This window comes from Cotesia glomerata, linkage group LG1, assembly GCF_020080835.1.
Source record: "Cotesia glomerata isolate CgM1 linkage group LG1, MPM_Cglom_v2.3, whole genome shotgun sequence".
NCBI classification, from domain to species: domain Eukaryota; kingdom Metazoa; phylum Arthropoda; class Insecta; order Hymenoptera; family Braconidae; genus Cotesia; species Cotesia glomerata.
In genome coordinates, this window is record NC_058158.1 from 2148768 (window position 1) to 2170785 (window position 22018).

The 22018-nt window shown below is 27.7% G+C and overlaps 1 protein-coding gene and 1 long non-coding RNA gene across 2 annotated transcripts in view; one reads left to right on the forward strand and one right to left on the reverse strand.

Moving 5' to 3' along the window:
- LOC123275302 (acetylcholine receptor subunit alpha-like) overlaps positions 1-22018 on the forward strand; it is a 194810-nt gene that overhangs the window by 46376 nt on the left and 126416 nt on the right. The gene's annotated exons all lie outside the window — the stretch shown is intronic.
- Positions 6001-6917, reverse strand: LOC123275306. Its single transcript, XR_006511660.1, has 3 exons — positions 6834-6917; positions 6119-6494; positions 6001-6047 (listed from the first exon to the last, which is right to left on the reverse strand). It is a non-coding gene; the product is annotated as an uncharacterized LOC123275306 (long non-coding RNA).

The window sequence follows — 22018 nt, forward strand, 5'->3', positions numbered from 1 at the left end:
CTGAAACATGTCCGGTAAACGTTTGGATTATGTTCCGGAAGTATTCCTAATTTATTCTCGAAGTATTCCAGCGATGTTTTATAAGTCTGTCGGAGATTTTCCGGAAATGTTCCGGAAGTGTTCCATGAATGATTCAGAATTATTTCGAGAACATTGCAAAAGTATTCCGGGGATGTTCCGGATTGTCTTATCATAGGAACGTTCCGGACCAGGAACTTTTCAGGAAACTTTTTTTTTACATGGGTAGTTCAGGACAATAATTTAAAACTATGTATTGATTCTAGTTGAACGTTTCGTCCTTTTATTAGAACTTTCTCAGCAATTTAATCAAACTAGCTCACAGTTAAAAATATATTATTGTTAAAACATATAAAGTATTAAGATGCATCTTATAAAAAATTTTTCAAAAATTAACAACTTAAATTTTTTATAAGATGCATCCTAATACTCTATATGCTTTAACCATAATATATTTTAAATTGTGAACTAGTATGATTAATGATTAAGTTGCTGAGGAAGTCCTAATAAAAGGACGAAACGTTCAACTAAAATCAATACATTGTTTGAAATTATTGTCCTGAATTCCTCTGACCACTTTTAAATTATTATTAAGCTTGTAATGCATATCGACGGTCTAATTAGCAATTTGTCTAACTCCTTATTTTTTAGAGGGTGATTTTTTAACATGTTGATGTAGCAATAGTCCAATTATAAATTATTTGAATGATTTAAACCAAAATATTATACGTTTATTAGATGTTAATGATATTAAATGGTTTTTAAAAGTGATAATAAATTTTGAACTAATTGTTTTTTTCATACAAATGGAAGATTCTCTAAAATGGAGTTAGACAATTTGCTAATTAGAACGTCGATATAATTTATTAATTTCAGTTTTGAAATTTACTACCTACATTTTTAGAATAATACTTATAGAACAAATCAAATTTTTATAATAATAATCAGAAATTAATATTTCATAATTTTTGATAAATAAATTACAGTGAAAAAATTTTTTATGAGATAATATATATGCCCTTAAAAATGTTTAAAAGAGTTTAAAAAAATTTTTTTTAACAAAATTATCTTGAAATTTTGTCAAAAGGAGCTTAAAATAATAAAAATTTGAGCCCTTAATAATGATTTTTAAAGGTCGAGAATCTGAATTTTGTATTCTCTATTTAAATACAATAAAAAGAATATTTTTTTAACTTTAAAATTTTATATCTTGTCTTACAAGCAAGTTACAAACATTTTTTGTAGAAAATTGAATGCTTTACAAAAAAAGTCTCATAATTTTTTGATAAATTTAATTTTTACAAAGTTATTTAAGGTTAAAGCTGGACATGTCTTTCATAAAATAAATAGTGAGATTTTCTTTATTTTTAACAAAATTATTACTAAAAAATTTGGAAAAAAAATTTTTTTCGATACATATTTAAATATAGCTTATAGAAAATTTTTGAACCAAAAACAATTATTTCTTTAAACAAATTAAAAATTTATTATGTAAAAATAAAATCCCTCATTTTTTAATATGCAAAATTTAATAATTAATCTTTACAAAAAAAATTCTTGAGTCAATTACCTTGTAAAAGAAAAAAATCCAATTACTATTCATACGCGGTGAATTATTGAGTTTAATTTTGAACTTGGAAGTCTATGGAGTAAAATTGTACGCTTTTCTTTATTTCCCGTTTAAACGAAATACTCTTTGCTCACTCGTTTATCGTTTAATAAAACGCAAATTAGTTTGATGCCTACTGGGATTCGCGTTCGCTAAAAATTACCCGCAGAACTAGAGAAACCGAGAACATAACATACCGCATTAACTCGCGGGGTTATTCTTTTGTTCACTCATTCATTTCTCTACTCGCAACGATAAATTTACTTTTAAAAGATTTATTAAGTTGTCTCTTTGGCAATTTATTAAAAAAAATCCTCGAGCCAATTTAAGTAAAACGACTGGCCTCTACTCTTCTTTGTTCTCAACTGCAAAGTACTAAGTTCTAAGTCTTACTCGAGAGTTTTTGATCTTGTAAAAGATTTACAAAATAAAACACAAGACTGGAAATTCCTCCAGACAATAATTTTATGTAATATGTACACAAAACATTGTTACTTTTCAATATGATGCTAGAGTAAACAAACTCGGGCAAGTTTGCTCTGAGCTCTGACGAGACTGACAAAAGTTTCTCTATATTTGGATGACATTGTTCGCAAACTCGATGCTTTTATGAAAATTCCATGTAAATTCTTTCTCTTACTCTTCTTACTGGCTAAAAAGTAGACAAACCCCGTTACTTTGTAAGAGTTGGAAAAATCCGAAGCTGAGCTAACGCAAACACGCGTCAACTCACACGCGGCTGCCTTGTAAAAAAAATAAAAGAAAATTTTTTATCGCTCATTATTTAATTGACGCACTTTAAGGTTTTTTTTGCACTCGTAAAAATTTACATTGAAGAAATAAAAGAACATTTCAAATGAAATGTCAATTCGTTTTTTATCTTGAGAAAATTAATAAAAAAAAACTCTTTATTTCGTTTAAAACCTTTGCAATTATAAACCTTATATTACATATTATACTCACCATAATTTTTTTAGAAAAAAGCTATTATTGTCTACTTTAATTCTATGAACTGTAATTTCAATTTTATATATTAATTTTTGGTTCTTAAAATTTTTTTTTTAAGAATAAAAATATTTTTAATATTTACGAACTACCTTGCAGTCACTACGTGACTGCCGGAACTTGTGAAGTATAAATAAATAAAATTTTGCTTTATTAAATAATGAATTTTGTTAAATTGCGTTGTACTTTCTTAAATATTGACGTTTTTAAAGATATAAGCTCATCCCAATGTAACACTCATCAAGAGCTTTCATTTGAGTACCCACATGCATTTTGATATATTTTTCATATATACATATACATAATATATATAAATATATGAAAAATTGATGTGGGTACTCAAATAAAAGGTCTTGATGAGTGTAACATCAGAATGAGCTTATATCTTCAAAAATATTATTAGTTGCCAAGATAGCAAGGTCAGTTCTTAATTATTGACATTTTTAAAGATATAAGCTCATCCCGATGTTACACTCATCAAGAGCTTTCATTTGAGTACCCACATGCATTTTTGATATATTTTTCATATATACATATTTATAATATATATAAATATATGAAATATATGAAAAATTCATGTAGGTATTCAAATGAAAGGTATTGATGAGTGTAACATCAGGATGAGCTTATATCTTCAAAAATATTATTAGTTGCCAAGATAGCAAGGTCAGTTCTTAATTATTGACATTTTTAAAGATATAAGCTCATCCCGATGTTACACTCATCAAGAGCTTTCATTTGAGTACCCACATGCATTTTTGATATATTTTTCATATATTTATTTATATAATACATATAAATATATGAAAAATTGATATGGGTACTTAAATTGAAGGTTTTGATGAGTGTAACATCGGGATGAGCTTGTTTCTTTAAAAATGTTAATAGTGAGATAGAAAATTTTCGAATGCAGCCTAAATACTTATTATAATGAATTGAATATCGATGAGAATGATATAAGACCCTGAAAAGGCACAAATTCAAGTCAAGACCTTTGCAATGACACTAAATTTCACTAAAAAAATTTATTTTATCATATTACTATCCTGGACACAAAATTTTTCTTTTTCTCTTAATAATATAGATTAATAAAAATGAATTTTATTCAATTGCAAAAGTTTTCTGCAGAAAATTATTACAAAAATTTCAATTTAAAATTAAGCAAAAAATTCTACAATAATAAATTTTTTCTGAATTTAATCAATTGAATTTTATTTAGTTCTCAAATTGTTCTTGATTAAAAATAAAAATAAATTTATTTTCTTATATTCTTTGAACAATAAACTAAAGATCCTAAAAAAATTACCAAAATAATTTGTTTTTCCTCCCCATCTCCGTCCAATCTCCATCTCACCCCCTAGATCTCTCGTTACCCGAGGATATCTCATATTTATGAACAGAAAGCTCGTTACTTCCCGATAGGAGGCGGAGATACTAGAAAAAAGCGTCAGATAAACTCCCGATACAAACTGTTAATCTTTTTTAGCATCACAAATTGTTTTCACACTAGTGTAGCTACCGTAAAGCCTAAATAAATACATACATATCTCCAAAAAAATACAAAATATGATCTTCCTGGATTGCACTATCTATAACTTTTAGTTAAAACCCAAACAGTCCTTAACGAGGTCTCACTTTTTCGTACAAGCTAATCTTTTAGCAAAGTATATACACTCCGTCCATTATCTCCGAAGATAAGGAAGAAAAGAAGAATTCGCATGACTAGCCCTTAGTCGCGTGATTAATTTCCCCGAAAGAAGAAAGAAAGAAGAAAGAATAAAGAACAGGATGACGTTCTTAAAATTGCAATAAAAAGTTCAGATTAAATAAAATCAATCGGGAATTTATTTTTCCTCATTTTCGCGGCGATATGATTGAAAAGGCGGTTTCTTTTGATACACGGAAATAAGTAAACTGTAATAAATAATAGTCGATTTATAATAAGTAATGATCAACGAGAAAAAATTACCATTTCAAACAGTAAAATCGTGATTTTAACAATCACTTTATAATATTTATCATTAAAATGCTACAATTTATTATTTACATGGAAGAAAATACTATTTCAAACTGCAATATTCGCTATGTCAAAGTCCAAAATGGTAAAGTATAATAATTAAGGCAGTAGTCTGGTAACTTATGCCTATTTTCATGACTTTTTTGGAGGGTGGTTTTTTATAGGAAAATAAAAATGAATTATCTTGAATATTTAGAGTGTTTTTATTTACATATTGAAAATATAAAATAAAAAAATGTGAGCCGTCATGGGACGCCTGGCAGATGTGAAACATCGTGTGTGTACAAGTAATATGCATAAAAGATAATATTATTACAGGAATTAAATATAGCCTGATGAAAAAATGAAGTATTACGAATTTCTTACAGAAAATGGTAACTTTATTTAATAAACATTTATTTACATGTGATATAAAAATTCGATATTAATATCAAGTGGCCACAATTTAAATATTTTCATCTGTGACTTTAGTAATAGTTATATTCGATGTTTCCTCTGCCGGTATTACTGTGACGATTGGTCGATGATAACTAAAGTACGTTACAAAAGTATTGGATGAAACATTATCAAGATATCTCACCAATACAGCATCTATTGTTGTTCCATATTTGGTAGTAGATTCTCTTGGATTGTTGTTGATTTGCAATTGAAATTCTTTTTGAAGAAATGTCATTACCCTAGTAGAAATAATTGAGTTTTCACTGGATATAAACCACTAACTGGCCAGTGATATCGAGTAAAAACTTGAAATCGCGCCACCTACAACTAAGTCATAAACATTGGTTACACCGACAGTGTATCTTTAATAGTGTGTGTATGTTTGTTTATTATTTTGTTAACCTGTACGCATCATTATTGTAATTATTATTATTAAAAAACAGTATAAATCAATCAAAATTAGTGTTTATCAACGTGTAAATAATTTCCAGTATATATTTCAAAATGGATGCAGTGAAAAAAAATGACACAATATATAAATTGCGACTGTGGGCATTAAAAACAAATCTCCAATTCAAAATAATTATTTTCTTATTCTATTGTTAGATTTATTATTAGTCTATCAGTCTAATGATGTTATCTATTTTATAATGTACACATAAATGAAACTTTTTTATATCATATCGTTTATTAAACATTATTTTGAATTTATTTGACAATTTTAATAACGCCTAATAACCTCAGAATTCGAAACTGACAGTTTCACTAAAGCCGCCATAATGTTTTGTTAGATCTCTAGTAAAACTGGCCAGTTACTAGACAGAAACTTGATATTACACTGGCCAGTTACTGGTTTAAGTCTAGTAAAACTGGCCAGTTACTGGCTAAAAACTTGATTTCATTTCTACTAGGGTAATGGCATTGATTCAGCTCTTGCAAAATTTACATTAAAATCTCCAGCTAAAATTAATGGTAGTTTATGTTTATTGGTTTTAAAAATTATTGAACCTCTTTGACTATAAGGAAATAACCTTTCATGTAAAAATGAAATTATATGATCCATTTTGTTATTAGGTGAAATGTATACTACAATCATAATTAATTCACTTCCGTCTTCTAGTTTAACATGTGAAGCACACATATCACCAATAGATGTTTGGGAAACATGAACTTCTGTAGCATTTTGAACTGCTAGATCCATGTTGAGTGTAGTAACATGTGAAGTGTTGTTGTTTTTGTAAATGGCCACTCCAGCGGCCAGATCTAAGATAAAAATTAAAATAGTCTGGTACTATTCGATTAATAAAGTCTTACACAACATTGATAGTATGCCTTGTGTTTAACTTATCAGGGTGGCGTCCAGTTTCAATAATAATATTTTGTGATCCCTGTGATGATTGTTGGGAACTGAAATATTTAAGAAATATGATATTAAAATACACAAGAAAAAGGAAAAAAATTTTGAGTGTGGCTTCAATATACTCATGAACTCAAATCTTAGTTAATTATTGCAATATATGACTAAAGATTTGCAAATATAAATTTTATTAATAAATTTTTCCATATTAATTCCTCCATGAATAATAAAAAAATAATTAATTGAAGATAATATTAATATAATTTATATAATTATTAATCTTAATATAATTTATATAATTACTAATATGATTAATATGAATATAATTAATTAAATATAAAAATATAATAATTACATTTATGGACACTTGAAAAATACGATCTACTTACTGATGACTTGGTAGTATGCCATAGTGTAGTTTCACTTTCTTTGCACAAGGTTGATCACTTTGATCTTCTGAGTTATCACTATCATACATATTTTATTGTCAAAAATTAAAATAAAAATGTTTCACATCAAAATTAAATAAAACGCAGGTTATGGGTACCGTAGTAAACAACAACGTCGAACTGAGTGAGAAGCCACACCGTACACTCTACTACATATAAAATATATATATATATATATATATATATATATATATATATATATATATATATATATATATACCTCAGTATAGCGTGGCGACCCGTCGCCACACCGTACACTCTACTACACATAAAATATATATATGTATACCTTAGTATAGCGTGGCGACCCGTCGCCACGGCAAGCGTCGCCACGCCAACAATTCAGATTACAAGTGAGCCTATAGATGTTTCACATCAAAATTTATTTGAAAAAATTTAATAGTTTATTACTATTATTATTGTCACTCGAAGTTGGAACCTCAAAAAAAAATGCACGTGGGTGGCCCAGGTGATTTTGGCTCGATGTTATCTGAAATCAAATATTCTTGATTATTCTTAATTTATAGACATGTCATTCTGGTCGGAACTACTGAAGTTAAATTTCAAGGGTAAATAACAAAATGGCGGACTTTGAAAAAAAAAGTCCTTTTATTTTAGCAGAGAAAGGGTTGTAAAATAAAAAGTTAGGGGTGAAAAAAATTCTCGTTAGTACCAACGAGAACTATAAGTGTGTAGAACAGCCTGTTAAAATTTGAAAGCAATCGGTTCAGTAGAAAAAGTTAGGACCCGGGCCACCCACGTGCATTTTTTTTGAGGTTCCAACTTCGAGTGACAATAATAATAGTAATAAACTATTAAATTTTTTCAAATAAATTTTTTTTTATATTTTCAATATGTAAATAAAAACACTCTAAATATTCAAGATAATTCATTTTTATTTTCCTATAAAAAACTACCCTTCAAAGAAGTCATGAAAATAGGCATAAGTTACCAGACTACTACCTTTAGAATTTTGACTTTGATATTTATCATTTCGTATCGAAAAAATGATCGCATGATATGTAAAAAATATAAACTAGTTACTAAATTTCTATACAAGCAACGTCAATATTTACAAAGTAAAATGGTTAATTTTAAACTCAACGCTAAAAATCAAGCTATAATTATTGATTTGCTTGGACTGGTAAAATATATATTTTAAGAGTAGAATTTTTACTGTTTTAAATGTTAAATTCTCCAAGTGTGATATCTTCCGCTTCTCGTTATAGTATTGACTATATATTGAAACGGCAATTTTTAGTAGATTTCATAGAAATCTAACTATTGCATTGGTCCTCATGACGGAACTTTTGAAAAATTTTGCTATATTTCGACTCAGCTCGGATTCAGAAAGTGCATATGGTTCAAAAGTTTATATATATGTATTTATATATATATATATATATATATATATATATATATACTATATGTATATATATATATATATATATATATATATATATACGATATAATCGGCATTGTCTCTTCTCTAACTTCCGTATATCTATACGGAATCCGTATTCGCACACATCCGTGTTACGGATCTCAATAAAACGTAACATAATTATTCTTAGGACGATTTCCGAGGTTAAGTTCTAAGATGAGCCAAATCTGTCGATTAGTTTAGAAATGAGAGAAATTCAAAAATCGCAAAAAATTTTCACTTTTACCTTATTTCCGTGCAATAACAATGGAACGCGACATCCTATCGGATTTCTGTAAACTCCATTTCAAAGCTTATTTAATAAGCTTCAATTTGTGTACTTATTTATTTCTCCAAATTAAATAGTTTAGGAATAATAGCAATCCAAAAATTTTCAAAAATCGCAAAAATTTCCACTTTTACCGTATTTTCGTGCAATTACAATTGAACGCAATATTTTATCAAAATTCTATAAATGGCATCTGAAAGCTTATTAAATAAGCTTTAATTTTTGTACCTCATTATCAGTCTAGGCCAAAAATCACCTGCTTTCTCAGACAGATTTAATGAAATTTTACTTTTGCATTCGTTTTGACGTCTTTGTTGTTTAATCAAACAGAAATTTATTTTTTTTTTTCGTATGCAACCCTAGTAGTATTTCTATTATTCACCATGAAATCTACTTCCATTTCGGCTACCGAATGGCCTTTTTACTGTTTGAAACTGTAATTTTTTAAGATGAGAGAGTCGTTATTTACTATAGTGACAGTTACTAATCACATTTTTTATATTAAATTATAAATTGTGGCTTTTACACTTTCTACATTAAGTTTTGTAAAATTTGCCACCCTGATGTCCGCTGTACTGTTTGAAACTACAAAAATTAACCGGAATCCGAGTATATTTTACAATTTATTTTTTTCCGTGTAGACTTTATAGAGAATTTCCTCTTTTCATAATCTCAAGTATAAAATATATAAACTTGAACTCAACTCTGTTTACACCTTAAGCCGTATCTTGTAAACAGATTACTATTGAATATTGATGTATCGGATAGAAATAAAAATGGAGGGAATATTCTTGAGGGATATTCTGATCAGAGGCATCCGGTTGTTATCATCGCAAGGAAGTCATACCCGGTAATGTGGTTTGCCCGATAACGTCGTCACCATCTTCTCGGATAGTGGCGATTGCAAGTGAGAGGCGGGTTGGTTATATCATCTATATATATATATATATATATATATATAGCTGCATATATATATATATATATATATATATATATATAGAATGGATGGAATATCTATCGAAAGATGTAGAGCGCAGATCACTCGGTTCTCCTTAACGAGCGTGAAGCCAATCGAGAGAACAAACTTAGCACAAGTGCGTCATCAGCCCGAGGAATATGATGACGATGGCTCGGGAGGTGTCACACTACGGAAGTTTATCTTGGTGATGCTCAATCCTTCTGTGTAGATAGAATATAGAGGAGGATATACATATAGATATATGTATATAGATAAATGAGTTTCTAGACTTCGCCACAAATTTGCGGAGAAATATCGGAGCTCATTGCTTGTGGCGAATTTTCGATAACATTTCCATACTCGTGTGTAGCTTTGGCTATCGTTTTAATTAACAAGGATCCGCAATCCTCCTATCTGTGTAATTATTGTTATAATTACTGTTCTGCGATCAGGGTTTAAATGTTTGGAGTGTAAAGAGTCAGAGAGGAATTCGGGAGGAAAAAGGGTGGTGGAAATTGGAAAGCATTGCATTCGAAAATGATCTCTAGATATATAATTAAGAAATTACCTTGTATTTTGTGAACTATTGAAGTTTTTAAAGATATAAGCTCATTTTTATGTTATACTCATCATGACCTTTCATTTGAGTACCCACATCAATTTTTCATATATTTATATATATATTATACATATGTATGTATGAAAAATATATCAAAAATGCATATAGATACTCAAATGAAAGCTCTCGATGAGTGTAACATCAAAATGAGCTTATATCTCTAAAAATGTCAATATTTAAGAAAGTACAGAGCAATTTAACAAAATTCATTAATTTAATGAAGCAAAATTTTATTTATTTATAGTTCACAAGGTTGCGAGTAAAAAATTAATTTATTAAAATAAATTTTTTATTAAAAAATAATTCTTTTAACTCTTAAATTGAATTTTCCAATGAATATTTTTATTAAAAAAAATTAAAATAATATTCCTTTAAAAATTTGACATCCTCAAACAGATAGTTTATGACAAAAATTAAAGATTTGAATCATTATTTTGAACTTTAATTATTTTTTCACCCATCAGAAGTTCAAACTTTTCAATTTAATACATAAGTGTAGATCCAAACCCCCACAGTAAAAAATCATTGATTTATCGTTAAAATCTGCCCATTTTTTCCATCCAAATATAATATTCCAGCGATATTATAATTCAGAGGCTAATTAGCAGAATGTATAATCCAAAGTTGCGGGCAGAAATAGTAACAGTCGAGGGAGAGAACGCGTGTAATATAGTGGTATTTGTAAATTATGAATTCAGGGAGGAAAATAGCCTGAAACAAACGAAACAAAACGCAGTTAATGTTGTAGCAAATATCTATGCAGCGGTTGCGGTATTTGTGGTTCTTCTGCTGTTCCATTTTTCCTTTAACAATCTGAATTACAACACCCATTCAGCTACTTAACTCTATTTTATCCTCCGACCCCTTTTTTCCCCCCGTGAGTTTGCTTTACAGCAAGCGATAGTTGGAATTCCTCGAAACATATAAAGTAATCCAAATAAACCACATTTCAGCATTGATTTCCACTCAGATAAAACAATATGCATTGTTATTGTTGTGTATCTCCTGTGACTTATGGCTCTCGCGTGGCACAACCAAACTTCTCACTTGTACGTACAAGTTACACTTTGTTTAGCCTTGATTGTCGATGATTAATCTTCCCCGGCATGACTGTGCTCTGCTTTCGGTTATTTTTCACCACCCGGCATTCGTAATTCGCTTTTTGCTCCTGATTAATCATCTTCTTGCGAAAATCGATTCTTTAAATAAAAGCTTATTCATTGAGCTTAATTTTTTTCTTTTTTTTTCGTTCAAGCTTGCTTGCTTTGTTGAGATTATTGCCTCTTTGCTTCCTTTCCCGATCGCAGGCCGGAATCTTTTCATTATGCAAACTACTTGCGGTGTAAGTCTACTGTAAGATCTACGGATCAAGGAGGAATCAATTTCGAGGGAAGGAAACTCCAGCATTTGAACAGATTTATTAATTAGGGAACTTATTAACTGTTAATAAAGTCATTTATTCAAGTACGAATTATTTTACAAATTTTAATTAATATTTTTTTGGAAAAAAGGAAATTTATTAATAATTAACAAATATTTAAGAACTTGAAATTAAATATCTTTTAATTTATTATTAATTTATGATCAATTATTAATAAATTTTATATTTGTAAATTTCTTGAATATTAAAACTTGAAATTTTAGTTTCAAATTTTTAACTATAATATTTTTTAAAAAATCTTCTACTAACTTTAAAATTCAAATTTTTGCTAAAAAATGAGATATGCAGAAAAATTGAATAGAAAATTTAATTAACTACAAAAAAGGTCTCATTATTTTTTTGTATCTTCAAAATTTAACTCAGTATATTAATTTAAATTTTTTGAACATATTTTTGATGACAAATTTTTAAAAAACTTTCTCTTAAATTTCAAATTCAAAATTCTCCAAAAAAAAAAGTTACAGAAAATTGATAAAAATGTTTTTGATAGGAAATTAAATTTCTGACAAAAAATGTATTTTATAATTTTTATATTTTTAATATTCAACTCAAAATTTTTGTTTTAAACTATGAACTGTAATATTTTAGAAAACAAACTTTGAAAAAATTTCTTGATAACTTTAAAAATGGAATTTCATGAGAAAAAAAAGATATAGAAAATTGATAAGAATATTTTTGATAGAAAATTAAATTTCCTCTAAAAAAGGCCTCATCATTTTTTATTATCTTCAAAATTTAACTCACTATTTTAATTTAAAATTTTTGAACATATTTTTGATGACAAATTAAAAAAAAAATTTTTTTTAACTTTCAAATTTAAAATTCTCCAAAAAAAAGAGTTACAGAAAATTAATAAAAATGTTCTTGATAGAAAATTAAATTTTCTACAAAAAATGTAGCTTATAATTTTTGTATCTTCAATATTTAACTCAAAATTGTAGTTTTAAATTTCGAACTATATTATTTTTGCTAACAAACTTTGAAAAAATTTTTTAATAAATATAAAATTGAATATTTTCATGAAAAAAAGAGACAGAAAATGAACAAGAATATTTTTGATGGAAAATAAAATAAAAATTTCCTACAAAAAATGTGTCTTATTTTAAATTCTCATAAAATTTCAATTACTTACAATAAAAATTTAATTAAAATAAATTTTATTACCCACCCTGAGAATAATAACAATTATTTCCTTCATAAAACTTTAAGTTATTCTTTAACTATCATAATTATCATTATCACTATCATTACCTCCCATAGTCCCTTGAAAATTCTTAACTTAAATGAGAATTAAAATGCTAATTAAAATTAGCAAGTTTTGCAAAACCAAAGCTTGTTTGAAAGTATAAAATTTTCCTCCCCTTAACCTCTGGCTCTTGATTTTTCCCCGGATGATATAGCTTCATTCCGATACGAACCTCAGGCTATTGTTCAGTGAAACGCGTGTGTCTATTATCGTCATCGTAACGTGTTTTGCTCCAGTGAGCTGCAAGAAGCTCTTCGATCCTTGCCGTCACGATCGAGAAAGGTAAAAACTATCAGTTTTGATGCAGATCGTGACGAATAGAGCAGAGTCGAGTGGAATAGTGGAATAGAGTGCAGTTGAGTAGTATTTCACCGAGTCAAGCCGAGATTCTATTCGGTTCGACTAGATATCTTCGAGCTACGCCTGACTTAATTCACAATATATTTATCGCACTTACTTTCAGTCTGCTATTTTAAGCCCGCTTCAGACCAAACAAAGATAACGAGAAGAAATGAAGAATAAAGGAAAAGAAAATCTTGATTGAAAGCTAGAAATATTTTACTGATTTTTAATTTTTTATTTTATAGACAAAATTTGAGTTATAAAATTTAGAAATAATTTTTTTTAAAGTTCATTATTAAAAATTTTATAGTGCAAAATTTTAAACAAAAATTTTGAAAATTAAATTATGATATATTTTTTGTAAAAAATTCAATTTTTTATCAAAAACATATTTATCAATTTTCTGTATCTCTTTTTTTTTTCATGAAATTTGGATTTTATAGTCATTAAAAATTCCAAAAAATTACTGAAATTAAATTATTTTTATATTGCATCGAATTAAAAAATTATAAAAAATTTTTTCTAGAAAAATATCAAAATTATTTTCTAAAAAAAATTGGACAGAGAAACTTCAAAAATGCGATCAAAAAAATTATTTTCTTTTCTAAAAATTGTTTAAAATAATTTTTAATTATTTTATAGCAAAGTTACATTAAATTACAATATTAAAAAAAATTCTGAGTGAAAAAGAAATATTAAAAAAATTTATTGAGTGAAAATATTTAAAAATACAATCAAAAAAATAATTTTGAGTTTATTTCTTTTCGCTTGTAAAAAAACTCACTATTTATTAATTTTTATTTTTACAATAAAAATTACTGAAAGTAACTTATTTCTTAATTATTTTTATAATATTGCATTGCCATAAAAAATTATAAAAAATTTATTTTAAAAAAATATCAAAATTATTTTATAAAAAAAATTGGACAGAGAAACTTCAAAAATGCGATAAAAAAAATTATTTTCTTTTCTAAAAATTACTTAAATTAATTTTTAATTATTTTACAGCAAAGTTTTATTAAATTACAATATTTAAAAAAAATTCTGAGTGAAAAAGAAATATTAAAAAAATTTATTGAGTGAAAATATTTAAAAATAATTTTGAGTTTATTTTTTTTCGCTTCTAAAAAAAAACACTATTTATTAATGTTTATTTTTGCAATAAAAAACAACAAAAGTTTTTCCAAAAAGCTCGTAAAAATATCTTCTACTCTTTAAAAGCTTTCAAGCTTGTAAAATGATATTAAAAATAGTTTAATAAACATTAAAAAAAAAAAAAAAAACTATATTTTATTTCAGGATTTGATGAAAACAACTCCACAGGTATTAAACATTAATATTTTCCAATATTTCATTTATTTATTACCTTGTCATTCATACGGTAGATCATATATCTGTATCGAATATTCGTATTCTGCCGATACGACTCCGACAATGTGCTGCAAAATGTCTCTCGGCTCGAAAGCTGCCAGTTAATAAATAAAATCTGAAGCACAGGGTGCATATAGGACTGCTGCTTTTACTTTTCCAATCTCAATTTTTGCAATCCGAACGTCAAAGTGACGCATGCGTTTTGAAACTACGAAATATTGACGCTAAAATATCCTTGCTACGTTTAAACGCGTTAGGTCGATAATTCTTAAAGAAAGTAACAACTATTAAATTTTTTTTATTGAAATCCCTAATGTTCATATTCAGTTTTTATTTTCAAACTTACTTTTATATACTTCAAGCTCCTGCTCTCTGATAATCGTTCGGATTTTCGCCCTTCGCGTGTAGAGGCTTTCCACTATCTCCGGACGGAACCCGACTGCAGGTCGAAGGTGCTTTTTCATGTTCCAGTCACTTGAACTTAACAGAAGATTAATCTGATCCCGAGAGTTTTCTTTGTACACACGTTATCCCGACAAACATTTGTCATGTATGTCCCTTGCAAAGACTTACTCTGCATACATCCATTTATTTCGCATTTCGACGGACAGATACCCGGAAAATAAATCGGTCACGATAACCCCTTGTGTCGATAATGGAAAAACTTTTGGAATTAAAAAATTTTGTTCGAGGAATTTTTTTTAATATATTTCTTATTTTTTTTTCTCCAAGCTTTAAAATTCAAATTTTTTATTAAAAACAAGAGATACAAAAAATTGATAAGAATATTATCGATAGAAAATTTAATTTTCTACAAAAAAAGTCATAATCTTTTTTTGTATCTTCAATATTTAACTCAGTTTATTAATTTCAAATTTTTGAACATATTTTTGATGATAAAATTTTAAAAAACTTTCTCTTCACTTTCAAATTAAAAATTCTCCAAAAAAATTGAAGAGAACTTTTTTGATAGAGAATTGAATTTTTTACAAAAAAAAAGACATCATTTTTTTGTATCTTCAATATTTAACTCAGAATTTTGATTTCAAACTTTGAACTATAATATTTTTAAAGACAAACTTTGAAAAAATTTTCTAACTTTAAAATACAAATTTTTTTTTGAAAAACTCAAAATACAGAAAAATTGAAAAGAACAACTTTAAGCAGAAACTAGCAACTTTGCAGTCACTACGTGACTGCCGTGACTTGTGAACTATAAATACTTAAAATTTTGCTTTATTAAATAATAACTTTTGTTGAATTGCACTGTAATTTTTTAACTATTGGCGTTTTTAAAGATATAAGCTCATCCCGGTGTTACACTCATCAAGAGCTTTCATTTAAGTACCCACATGCATTTTTATATATTTTTCATAAATACATATATATAAATATATAAAATATATGAAAAATTGATGTGGGTACTCAAATGAAAAGTCTCGATGAATGTAACATCAAGATCAGCTTATATCTTTAAAAACATCATTAGTTGACAAGATAGCAAAGTCAGATCTTAATTATTGACATTTTTTAAGATATAAGCTCATCCTAATATTACACTCATCAAGAGCTTTCATTTAAGTACCCACATGCAATTTGATATATTTTTCATATATACATATATATAACATATATAAATATATGAAAAATTGATGTGGGTACTCAAATGAAAGGTCTTGAAGAGTCTAACATCGAGATGAACTTATATCTTCAAAAATATCATTAGCTGACAAGATAGCAGTCAGTTCTTAAATATTGACATTTTTAAAGATATAAGCTCATCCCGGTGTTACACTCATCAAGAGCTTTCATTTAAGTACCCACATGCATTTTCATATATTTTTCACATATTTATATATAAAATATATGAAAAATTGATGTGGGTACTCAAATGAAAGGTCTCGATGAGTGTAATATCAAGATCAGCTTATATCTTCAAAAACATCATTAGTTGACAAGATAGCAAAGTCAGTTCTTAATTATTGACATTTTTTAAGATATAAGCTCATCCTAATATTACACTCATCAAGAGCTTTCATTTAAGTACCCACATGCAATTTGATATATTTTTCATATATACATATATATAACATATATAAATATATGAAAAATTGATGTGGGTACTCAAATGAAAGGTCTTGAAGAGTCTAACATCGAGATGAACTTATATCTTCAAAAATATCATTAGCTGACAAGATAGCAGTCAGTTCTTAAATATTGACATTTTTAAAGATATAAGCTCATCCCGGTGTTACACTCATCAAGAGCTTTCATTTAAGTACCCACATGCATTTTCATATATTTTTCACATATTTATATATAAAATATATGAAAAATTGATGTGGGTACTCAAATGAAAGGTCTCGATGAGTGTAATATCAAGATCAGCTTATATCTTCAAAAACATCATTAGTTGACAAGATAGCAAAGTCAGTTCTTAATTATTGACATTTTTTAAGATATAAGCTCATCCTAATATTACACTCATCAAGAGCTTTCATTTAAGTACCCACATGCATTTTCATATATTTTTCATATATACATATATATAAATATCTAAAATATATGAAAAATTGATGTGGGTACTCAAATGAAAGGTCTTGAAGAGTCTAACATCGAGATGAACTTATATTTTCAAAAATATCATTAGTTAACAAGATAGCAAGGTCAGTTCTTAAATATTGACATTTTTAAAGATATAAGCTCATCCCGATGTTACACTCATCAATAGCTTTAATTTAAGTACCCACATGCATTTTCATATATTTTTCATATATACATATATATATATAAATATCTAAAATATATGAAAAATTGATGTGGATACTCAAATGAAAGGTCTCGATGAGTCTAACATCAGGATGAGCTTATATCTTTAAAAATGTCAATAGTTCACAAGATATAAGGTCATTTCATAATTACGTATCTAGAAATAGAGCATTTTCGAATGCAGCCTAAATACTTATAATAAATTAATTATTGGTGAGAATAATATAAAACCTTGAAAATGCACAACCCCAGACCTTTCTAATGATACCAAATTTACCCATAAAAACCCATTTTATATTATAAATACACCGGCCACAAAATTCTTCTTATTCTCTTAAGAATATATATTAAATTTTTTACAAAAAAAGATTCTTATCTTCAATATTAAACTCAGAAATTCCCTTTAAACTGTTTCCAAAACCAATATTCTCTTTTTATTCCTCCAAAAACTCACCCAGCTATTGCCACCAGGTAAAATAAAGCCCCTGGAAATTTCTTTGACGAAAGTCACCTCAGTATGACATAATTGTTTAAAGATACACCCAAAGATATCCCAAGATTAAATTAGCGAAGCCCAGAGCAAGGGGTCGATAGACTTTATTGGCGCGTGCAAGTTAAGCAACAGTAGCACGCCCGATGCACACGATTGTGCCACGGCTAACTATACATGCAGTGTTTGCAAAATACGAGCACAGAACGTCCATAGTTAGCTGAAGTATATGTATACCTACTCTCCATAGTATAGCAGAATACACCCTGTACTAGCGAATGAAGGAATACGCCAGCCCTTGCGTGATACAACAACTACTATAATGTCGAGTTTAAGTTCCGCTGTTCTGTGTTCTATGTTCTGTTCTACGTTCTAACCCCAACGTTCTGTTCTGGCAAGTTACGAAAATTTAGCCCACGCCATTCTGCGATTGGAGATTGGATCGACACTCAAACAGTTACAATAAGTCAAGTATTTAAATTCTTCCTGGATTTTTTCAGAATTATTCGCCCAAAATTGCTATTGTTATGCAGTCAGAACAATTGTAAGAAGAACTAGTACTAGTAGTACTAGTATTATGCACGTAGCGCCCCTCGCGTCGAGACTAGACACTAGAATTAACACCCGGGCTGTAAATCCAGAATATAGTAAGCTTCTGTTTGCAACAGCTTGTCTCTGAAGCTCGTCAAATATTTTTTATCAACATTTAGTCGTTTTCTTTGGCTTTGTCTTGGGTATACACGCTGTCCCGGTGGTTCGCGTGTCAGAACACTCTGCTTTTCCGTGTCTTGTAGGAGTAGAATAGTGAATGGTATATATATGTGTCGAAGCGCTTATAAACTGTACCGACTCTATGTTCTATATAAATACGGGAGACTGGAGGAACCGAAGGAAGAACCATCCTGACGGGTCTTCTCTTCACGATTGGCTGCTCCCTTTGTCCCAGTAATGACTCCAGTACTCGACCTCCCTCAGTGAACTCTATCGCTTACTCCTTCCACTGATCTTTTATACCTAAATCTTTTCTTCTTCCCTCTTTCTTCGGGAAATTAATGAGTTTTTATTTCGATTATCGAAACTAGCATGCTTTACTTTGACAGTAAATTTAACTCGGGTGGGGGGTAAGAGGAAAATTAACTCGTGCTAGGAAACGGGTTAATTAGAAATTCGAGAGGAAAGATGGGCTTTTAGGGAAGGACACTTGGGAACATTTTGAAAAGAAGAATTTCTTTTGGATAGTATTATGGAAAAATTTTGTGAAATGTTTATTAAAAAAATATGTTAAGAATTTTTAGAAAATTTACATTGTTTAATATTTTATATTTACAAAAAAAATTGTTTAATTTACATATATGGATCTGTAAAAATTAGAAAAATTATCTTATAGTTAGATAATGTTACACTGGCAACCTTGCAGTCACTACGTGACTGCCGTGACTTGTGATTTATAAATAAATAAATTTTTGCTTTATTAAATAATGACTTTTGTTAAATGGCACTGTACTTTATTTAATATTGATGTTTTTGAAGATATAAGCTCATTTTGATGCTACACTCATCAAGAGCTTTCATTTGAGTACACACATGCATTTTTGATATATTTTTCATATATACATATTTATAATATGTATAAATATATAAAATATATGAAAAATTGATGTGGGTATTCAAATGAAAGGTCTCGATGAGTGTAACATCGGGATGAGCTTATATTTTCAAAAATATCATTAGTTGACAAGATTGCGAAGTCAGTTCTTAATTATTGACATTTTTTAAGATATAAGCTAATCTCTATGTTACACTTATCAAGAGCTTTTATTTGAGTACAGACATGCATTTTTGATATATTTTTCATACATACATATTTATAATATATATAAATATATAAAATATATAAAAAATTGATGTGGGTATTCAAATGAAAGGTCTCGATGAGTGTAACATCGGGATGAGCTTATATTTTCAAAAATATCATTAGTTGACAAGATTGCGGAGTAAATTCTTAATTATTGATATTTTTTAATATATAAGCTCATCCCGATGTTACACTCATCAATACCTTTCATTAGAGTACCCACATGTGTTTTGATATATTTTTCATACATATATATAATATATATAAATATATGAAAAATTGATGTGGGTACTCAAATGAAAGGTCTCGATGAGTGTAACACCGGGATGAGCTTATCTCTTTAAAAATGTCAATAGTTCACTAGATACAAGGTCATTTCTTAATTATGTATCTAGAGATAGAGCATTTTCGAATGCAGCCTAAATACCTATCATAATAAATTGACTATCCCTAATAAATTTCTCTAAAAAAACCGATTTTATCATATGGCTATCTTCGACACAAAATTTTTCTTATTTTTTTAGTAATGTTGATTTACAATGAAAAAAAATGAGTATGTAAAAATTTTATTTTACAAATTTTTTTAATGTAAATTCAATAATTTTTGCAATGAAAAATTTACATCTTCCTTTTGAAAGTTTTATAATTTAAAAATTACATTCATAAAAATTTTCACTATCATTTTGACATAACTTTTTTTCCGTGTTTGCGAGGACGTAAATTAATTAGAAATTAATTAAAAAATAAAAAAGGATTTTTTTTGTATAACTGACAAAGTTAATTAAAATTCAACTCAATTGACTATTAAATTTAAATTTCCTCTGACATGAAAAAAAATGTTCAGTATCTATATTAAAAGTTGATAAATATTGACAGGATTTAAATACGGTCTTAATGAGAAAAACAAGAATTTTTTTATTTGGAGTCATAGAGTTTTGTTTGGGTTTATTTTAATTTGTGCGTCTTATTTACAAAGTATAAAGAAGGTAAAAAACTGGGAAACGACTTAAAAGTTGCTCTGAGCGATGCTAATGGGCAAGTTACTTCTTCCTGTGGCTAAAGCTGTCAGAGGTAGATATATAAATTTAAATATAAATATATACATATATACGCGTGTAAAAAAACATTTTACTCACTGTAAGGAAAATTCACTAGGGGTTTTTTTAATTAGTCCTCGAGCTGAGTGACTGTAAGAGACACTCGCAAGAGTGGAATGCTCTGTAGAATGAATTTGTTTGCTAATATAAGAGAAGAGAGAACATCATAGTCTGTACATTACTGACAGATTTATTCAAATTTTTTTCTATCAAAAAAAAAGGATTTAAAATTTATTTAAGCCTATTTAAAAAAATTTTTATTGATAAGTTTTTATTTTATAATTAATATAAGAGCAAGGAAATTTATTCAATTTAAAATTGTTTTTTAAATATTTGAAAAATTTTAATAAAAATCAAAGATCCAATTTAAATTTCTAAAGACTTTAATGACTTGATAAAAGATTTACTAAGATCGTATCATCAGTGAGAAACTTGTTGTAATTTTCATCATTAATTAACAAGTAATTATCAAGTAAAAAAGTTGGAAAAAAGTGGTTCAAAATTTTGTGAATTTTTTAGGTTAAATTCACTCAAACTTAATATGAAAATTCTAAAATTTGAGAAATATTTTCACCTAATAAAAAATTTTTATATTAGAATAATTTATTAAACCCTTTTTATTACTTTTACAAATGTCATTTCAACTAAAGCAATGTAGAGAAATTTGGAATTTCAGATTGAAGGGAAAATTGCATTTTTAATAAAAAAAAAAAAAAAAAATGGTTTTAAATTTGTTAAAAAAAAATAAATTTTTTTTTAATTTAAAAATGTTTACATCAAGAAGAAAATTTGGGATCAAATTATTAATAATTCGTAAATTTTTTTGCGTAAATTCTCTAATACTTAATATAAAAATTCAAAAATTGAAAAAATAATTTCACCTATTAAAAAATATTAATATTAGAATAATTTAGTCAATCAAATAAGCATCAGTAAAATCCTGACAAACCGGCGATAGTTCGGCTGACAGGCAGAAGTTGAATCAAATAAATCATCTTCTCTTTTCGTCATCTGCTAAGTGGATCAGTAATGACCCTACTGATTGACAAATAATTTTCTAAAATCATTAGCTTAACACAGACATGAAATAAGTGTCTACGAAGGGACAAAATTTTAATTACTTCGCCCTCTAGCGATGACTTGCATAATCTCAAACATATATATTTTGCACAACAAGTACACAGTCACATTTTCCTCTTAATCCTTCACAGTTATCAGATTTGAG